The sequence below is a fragment of the Podarcis pityusensis genome, assembly GCF_964106645.2.
Source record: "Podarcis pityusensis genome assembly, chromosome: 11".
NCBI classification, from domain to species: Eukaryota; Metazoa; Chordata; class Lepidosauria; order Squamata; family Lacertidae; genus Podarcis; species Podarcis pityusensis.
Genome location: NC_138036.1, coordinates 32,571,048 through 32,577,983, shown reverse-complemented (window position 1 = coordinate 32,577,983; position 6,936 = coordinate 32,571,048). Strand labels below are relative to the sequence as shown.

Genomic DNA, 6,936 nt, shown 5'->3' with positions numbered 1-6,936 from the left:
TGAATTTGCTTCAGCCATTCTTTAGGAGCACTTCTGTCAGTTGGGCTGGGCTTTTCCCTGCTAGCCAAAGCAGCAGGTTGAAGAATTCCTTCACAGGCAGATACACCCATAAGGAAGCACCCCAAAAGGCTTTCTGTGGAAAGCAAGGATGCTTTTTCACATGCGATTATGCTCTCGTTTTGACTATGTCGGACCTGCTCCTGAGGAAATGTGCAGTGCTCTTCTTGGCAGTGTTTCACATGTACAGAACATGTGAGATGTCATGGAAACCATGAGACTCAGGTGCAAGTATACCTTGAACAAATGCCAACACAATATAATCCTCAGTTCTAGGTGTCACTATAGGGCTAGGTAACTCACTTTTTGTGTTTGTCTGTCTTTCTTCTTTTCAACTTATAAATGGCATCCTGATTGGACTTTCAGACTCTGAATGTTTATCCAGTAACTCACAATTGGACAATTTACATAACACTTGCATACATTGAATTGTAATAGCATCCTTGTCTAAAGTGCACCTGGTAAAACTCACTAACAGTTATGATTGGAATGATTACTATCTCATTCTTCAGTGCCATGGCTTTGGAATCAAATATAGGGAGAAAGCAAATTGATTTAAATTGCAGTCAAAATGACCCAAACACCTTTCTTTAAAATATGGTTAAAATGGTTCACTAATTCATATTCATATTCTTACAGAACTGGTGACAAACTGGAGGATCTCTAGGTTAGAATTATTTTGTTTTATTTATTTTTATTAAACACATTTATACATGATATGTATTGCCATAGCATAGAAGATTATTGTTATCTTGAGGAGATTAGGGCTCTGTGCAGCAATCTCCCCTCTCATGCCCTGATAATGCCTAGAAACCCTGTGGGCATGGGAATTCTACTGGTTATTTCTGTTTATTCCCTGTTATTTCATAAAACTGTAGTTTATCATAGTTATAGTGAGACAGCACTATGTGGGAATTGTGACCTAAGCTTCCGCAAGGATCTCACACTACCACCCGGAATAGGGAGTGCTGGTTAGGGTTTAGCAAAAGAGCTGCTGAAACAGCAATTCAGAAAAAAATAAACAATGCGAGCGTACATACATGCGCACACACAGACACAACACCACCAGTTTCCTTTCTATCTGCAGTTGTGCTACATCTCAAACTGCATTTTAAAACTCACCCGTGTTTTTAAATAATACAGTAGTCTGGGACCTGGCAATTGTTGATGGGTGAAGCAGCTGCCAAAATGGAGACTCTTGTCCTGAGAGTGTGCATGCCTACCTCTGGGTCTGTGTATCAATGAACTGTGGGAAATCTGAATGAGTGAAAAAGTCACTTCCTAAAAAACACAGGTAGATAGAAAACTTTAATTGCCCCTGTGGTAACCAATTGACGGAAACCAGCCGTCATTTTGGGGTGCAAGGCAAAGAAAAACACACACAAAGGCAATATTTCCATGGACGGAGGGTAAAAAGCTCCTTCCTCTCTCTCCTCCGATTTTATTATCCTTTGTTCTCTCCAGCCGCATGGCTGCATTCCAATGTCTCACGTTACCTCATCCGGTCAAGCTTTAACCCACCCACAAACCATATAGGGTTACACTGCCCAGAGGGGGGGGGGACATAACTCCATATGAGGTCATGCATTCCAATACATTGTAAAGCTCAGAGTGCTGGTCAGCCGAGGTCAGCAAGGCACCAGGTGGCACTACAAGCCTTTACCATGACTTCCTGGCTCCCACATGCCCTCTTTCTTTATTTATTTAATCAGAGTCATATATGTCAGTACCAATACGGTTATATCGAGCGCGATAGGCGACTCTTGTGAGACCGGAAGCGGGCCGCGGACTGGAGAACCATGCAGTACATACAGAAATTAAAGAAGGAATACATTGTATACAGCAACACAAAATAATGCAAATAACTACTATAATGATCACTAAAATCAATAAATGTCGAAGCCAACTTCCATCTGGAAGCCAAGAATATAACCATGCCCATGGATCAACGGAAGGAGGGGGGGCAAACGGATTGTGGGCTACCATGGTTTCCATATGGTCGATTGTCGCAGATATGCTGACATTATTATCAGGAATAAACATGCAGCAGTGAGAATGAACAAGCGCACAAACTCCTCCTTTTGAAGCTAAAATCACATCCAAAGTATAACGATTCTGTAAAACCACTTCTCTCATTGCAGACACCTCCTGGTTGAGTTCCTTCAAAGCTTTTATGGTATCATTGAATAATCCTTCAGTCCAATTTGCTAGCCAATGGAGGTCCCTATAGTTCATTGCTGCACCCACTGAGGGCAGCAAGGCTCGAGAGACCTGGGTACCGATATATTGATTTATGGGTGAATTTACCTCCCGACGATTTCGCAGTCTAAGAGAAGATGGTAACTTATCAACCTTATACAACAATGGAACCACGAGACCCAATGTACATGTGCCTGTGAGGTTTCGAGGAATGGCTTTGTATGCTTTTTCACCACAAAGCAACCATAACTCTCTTTGGAGTAAATAGCTGATATTACTACTCTGTTGGGACCAATTAAAGGCTGCAGTAAATAAGGAACTGATATGAAATTGCTCATCTGTGGTATTTGCTAAGCCAGGGGTAGAAGAATTCAGACGCCAATTTGCATGGTAGGTTTCTTTCCTAGTTTTTAGCCATGCACTGGTATCGCTTCTAAAGCACTGAGATTGGTCACTGTATGTTCCTGTAAGAGAACAAGAGCTATTAAACATGAATTTCAATGTATATTGACAGTTTGGATATATGCCCCATGATTCTTTCCCCTCTTTAATTTGAAAACAAATGGGGGCAGGCTCATGGAGGGTCAAGTGTACTGGGGGCCAAAAAGATTGCTTAGGGGATATAATATTAGTAAATTGAAAAGATCCATTGACAGGCACATCATGAAGCATTATGCCTGAATGACTGGCAAAGGGCGGCATGTGCATACATAACCAACATTTAGAAGCATGCAATAAACTGGTAAACTTAATCATATCTTGCACAAAAATATTATTCCTCCATATCTTATGATAATTTTCTCCCCTAAAAGTCTTATTCAACAATGCTGTTCTTATAGTTCGAGAGTGGCTGAGCCGTGGATGCTGCCAGCCAGAGTAGGATTCAGGCGACAGCTGCTTGCCAGCCGATAAGGTGAAATATGGTGGCTGCAACTGGATTGTGTCGTCTGCTTCTCTTCCTTGTATAATGATGCAGCAAAGGATGGCAAGGCAAATGGTTAGGAAGGCACTTCCGCAGTTGAAGGGACTCGCCATGGCCGCACGCATCGAGCTGGAACCCACAAAGGCTTGTCCTCGACGTCCACTGCCGCGTACCCTCGTCCCCACGTGATCAGCGGAACAGGTCCATGCCACGCAGGATCGGGCAAGCGTCGGTACACCACCAAGGGGCGGGGGAGTGCCTCCTCCTTCCTAAAATGCAATTCCGCGGGAGTATGGGTCCTATTATGTGGATATAAAAAAATGGTTAAGTACAAAAAGAACTTGGTGAACAGCCGAAGGGATATCTGCTGTTGGTATGCTTCGGCCGCCAAGCTGTTTAAGCAATAGTGTTTTGAACGTCAGGTGTGCTCTTTCCACTATAGCTTGACCTGTGGAGTTAAAGGGTATGCCATGAGTTAATTTCACATTCCACAACATACAAAATTCTGAAAATGTTTTAGAAATATATGCTGGACCATTATCAGTTTTGATACGCGCAGGTTTACCCATGACTGAGAAACAGCGGATAGTGTGCTGAATGACATGCCGAGCTGTTTCCCCCCTCATGGGCGTAGCCCATATGAATCCAGAGTGGGTGTCCACCGTGAGGTGAACCTTGGAGAGTGGAGCCAACACAGGTGTGTGTGTGACATCCATCTGCCAACACGCCAATGCAGACGTGCCCCTAGGATTGACAGCATCAAAAGGAATGGCCAGCTGAGATTTAGAACAAGAAGCACATTGGGAAACTATATCCCTTGCTTGGGCCAAAGGAATAGAAAACTGCTTTGCCAATGCTTTCGCAGGAAGGTGAAAGGTGTTATGACATAGTATAGGATCAGAAAAGAGAGAAAAGGCAGAAATGTTCTTCAGTGCTGCATCTGCTCTTGCATTGCCCTCTGCTAAATACCCTGGGTGCGATGTGTGGGAGCGAAGATGTGCAACATAATAAAGGAACTCTCTGTGCTGAAGTAAGCTTGCAGGGAAAGAAACAAGGAAAACAAGTCAGAATCCAAGGAAGGAGTTATATAAGATATTGGTAAAATAGCAAAAAGGCAATATACATACTGAGTATCCACAATAAGATTGAAAGGTTGAGTAGGAAAGGATTGAAAGGCAAGAATCACAGCTGCTAGCTCAGCTCGCTGAGCGGAAGACTGTGGAGGGGTAAATAAGCATTTCCATTTTCCTCCCTCCTCCCATGTCACCACCCCCCTACTTTTCGTTCCATCCGTGAAGAGGGTTAGTGCAGAGGGGAGAGGTGTGAGAGACAAGGGGGTAGCCAAACCATAGGTGACCTGTGCCAGAAATGTCAAACGGTCATCCTTTGGAGGATTAAAAATGATGACACCTATAAAATCAGCCAAAGCAATTTGCACGGCAGCATTTGTGATCAATAAATGCTGCTGTTCAGTCTGTGAAAAAGGCAAATAAATCGATGCAACATCAAAACCGCTCAAAGCTATTGCTCGTGAACGTCCTTTGATAACAATGTCTGATGTGGATTCAATTACTGAATAAATGTTCTTCGGAGGGGTATGAGGTAAATGTAACCATTCTATAATGCAGATAGTCTTCTTCTTGTTCCGCCTGAGCATATAAAATTCCTGTTGGCACAATGGTGTAGCAAATACTGCCAGATGCAGCTTGTGTGCAGCACCTCTAGGTGGCACATGCAGAAAGGTTTCAATGCTTCACTCACAAAATGTTGACAAAGTGTAGGGGAGTTCCGCATGCCTTGAGGCAGGACAATCCACTGATATCGCTGGTTGGGCTGCGAATTGTGATATACTGGCAATGTAAAAGCAAACTGTTCCTTGTCTGCTGGAGCCAGTGGGATGAAGATGGTTCAATGTGGCCGAAAGTCAATTGTTCAGAAATAAGCTGTTCAGAAACAAGATGGTGTCATTGCTGTGGATTTTCCTTTTGGTGGAGGCCACCGTTCTACCCACACTGAGGTATCGGTGATCCTGGTTTGCCACGCTGAAAACGTTGTATCGGTGGCTACAGGCTGGTTTTTATTTTGCGCTGCCACCAGCAGATGAGCTGCTGTACCTACAGACTGACAAATGCGAAGCATGGCTGCTGTGTCTGTGGCAGGATTGTGTATTATCGGTTGTAACGCAACCTTACAATCCTCATTGGCTTTTCCAAAGGCCAATTGTTTGATAATTATTTGTTTGGCTTCAGGATTTTCAATTTGGCTACTCACTGCTGTAATCAGCCTGTCCATAAAGGAAGAATATGATTCTCTTGCCTCTTGCCTGATTGAACTCCACCTTGACTGAATACTGGTGGGTTCTGGGATTTTTCTCATTGCTTGTTTAGCAGCAAGAGCAGTATCCCTCAATAAAATCTGCAGCAGTGTGGCTTGTACTGAAGCCTGAGCAAAGGCCCCACGCCCCATCATAGCATCCATCACATCTGCGAGGGTAAGATTAGGATTATTCCCTCTTGCTTGTTGCAGTAAGGCAGGAGCATAACCACGACAGGCGATTTCCCATTCATGAGCAAATAATACACCAGCTGATGGGGGTAAAACTGTACGTGCCAAAAGCTTGATGTCATCTGGCACCAACAGCTGGGCTAATGTGGCTTCCAAAAGCGCCTGTGTGAATGGTGCTTGAAGTCCATTTGTCCTGACTGACAATTGGAGCTCTTTCAAGATTTTAAAGTCAAAAGGTTGGTGCTGGGCTTGAGTTCCTGCTGGAGCACCAGCAGGGGGCACAATAACAGGGAATGCCAGGGTATCCTGAGATAAGGAACAGGCAAGGGCTGCACGTTGAAAAGTGGTAGCTGGTCCTGCCTCTGAAAGATTTGGATTATTGCCAGCCAGACCACGGTATTTTTGCAGGATTGGGTCCTCTGGTGAGGAACTGTAATCTGGAGGTTTGGGTTCTAGAGCTGCTGGCAGGGCAAGGATTGGGACAGATGGCAGAACAGCAGACTGAATTAAAGAAGCTGGAGGTTGTGCTGGCAATGCAGCCAGGGAGATATTTTTTGGTGATAAAGAACCCATAGCATATCGAACCTTGCACCAAGCATTTAAAATTCGAACACCTATGGAGGGATGCCCATGAAAATGTGTCCCTATTTTGTCCCAAAGTTTCAGTTCCCATGTTCCGTCCAAAGGGAACCAGGAACAGTGTTCATGAATGCACAGAATAAGCTGTATCAAATCACCCTCTGGAACTTCCAATTTGTTGGAGGAGAGGAGAAATTTTAAGTCTCTTAAAAATTTCTGTTGGGGAGTAGTCAAAGAGCTGCCCATTTTTCAAAAATCAATATAATAGAAGGGATCGAACTCACCGGGATCTTTTTAAGATGATTAGCGCTTGCAATCCTTGCCGGACGTAGTGAGCCGATGATAAGCACTGCTTGGATCGAAAATCCTCTCACAGTTTCTTTTAAAATCCTCTTAGTCTGCCTCAGACTGTTTGCTTCAAGTTGCTTCTTTTTTCTCTTTTAAAAACCTCAGCCGTATCCTTTTATTCTTCCTCAGAGAGGGCACCACTTGTGGTAACCAATTGACGGAAACCAGCCGTCATTTTGGGGTGCAAGGCAAAGAAAAACACACACAAAGGCAATATTTCCATGGACGGAGGGTAAAAAGCTCCTTCCTCTCTCTCCTCCGATTTTATTATCCTTTGTTCTCTCCAGCCGCATGGCTGCATTCCAATGTCTCACGTTACCTCATCC

General features: G+C 44.0%; 1 long non-coding RNA gene across 1 annotated transcript; it reads left to right on the top strand.

Annotated features, from left to right (window-relative positions):
- The first annotated feature begins 5,393 nt into the window (after positions 1-5,393).
- Positions 5,394-6,527, top strand: LOC308457879. Its single transcript, XR_013977131.1, has 2 exons — positions 5,394-5,703; positions 5,938-6,527. It is a non-coding gene; the product is annotated as an uncharacterized lncRNA (long non-coding RNA).
- Positions 6,528-6,936: the final 409 nt, after the last annotated feature.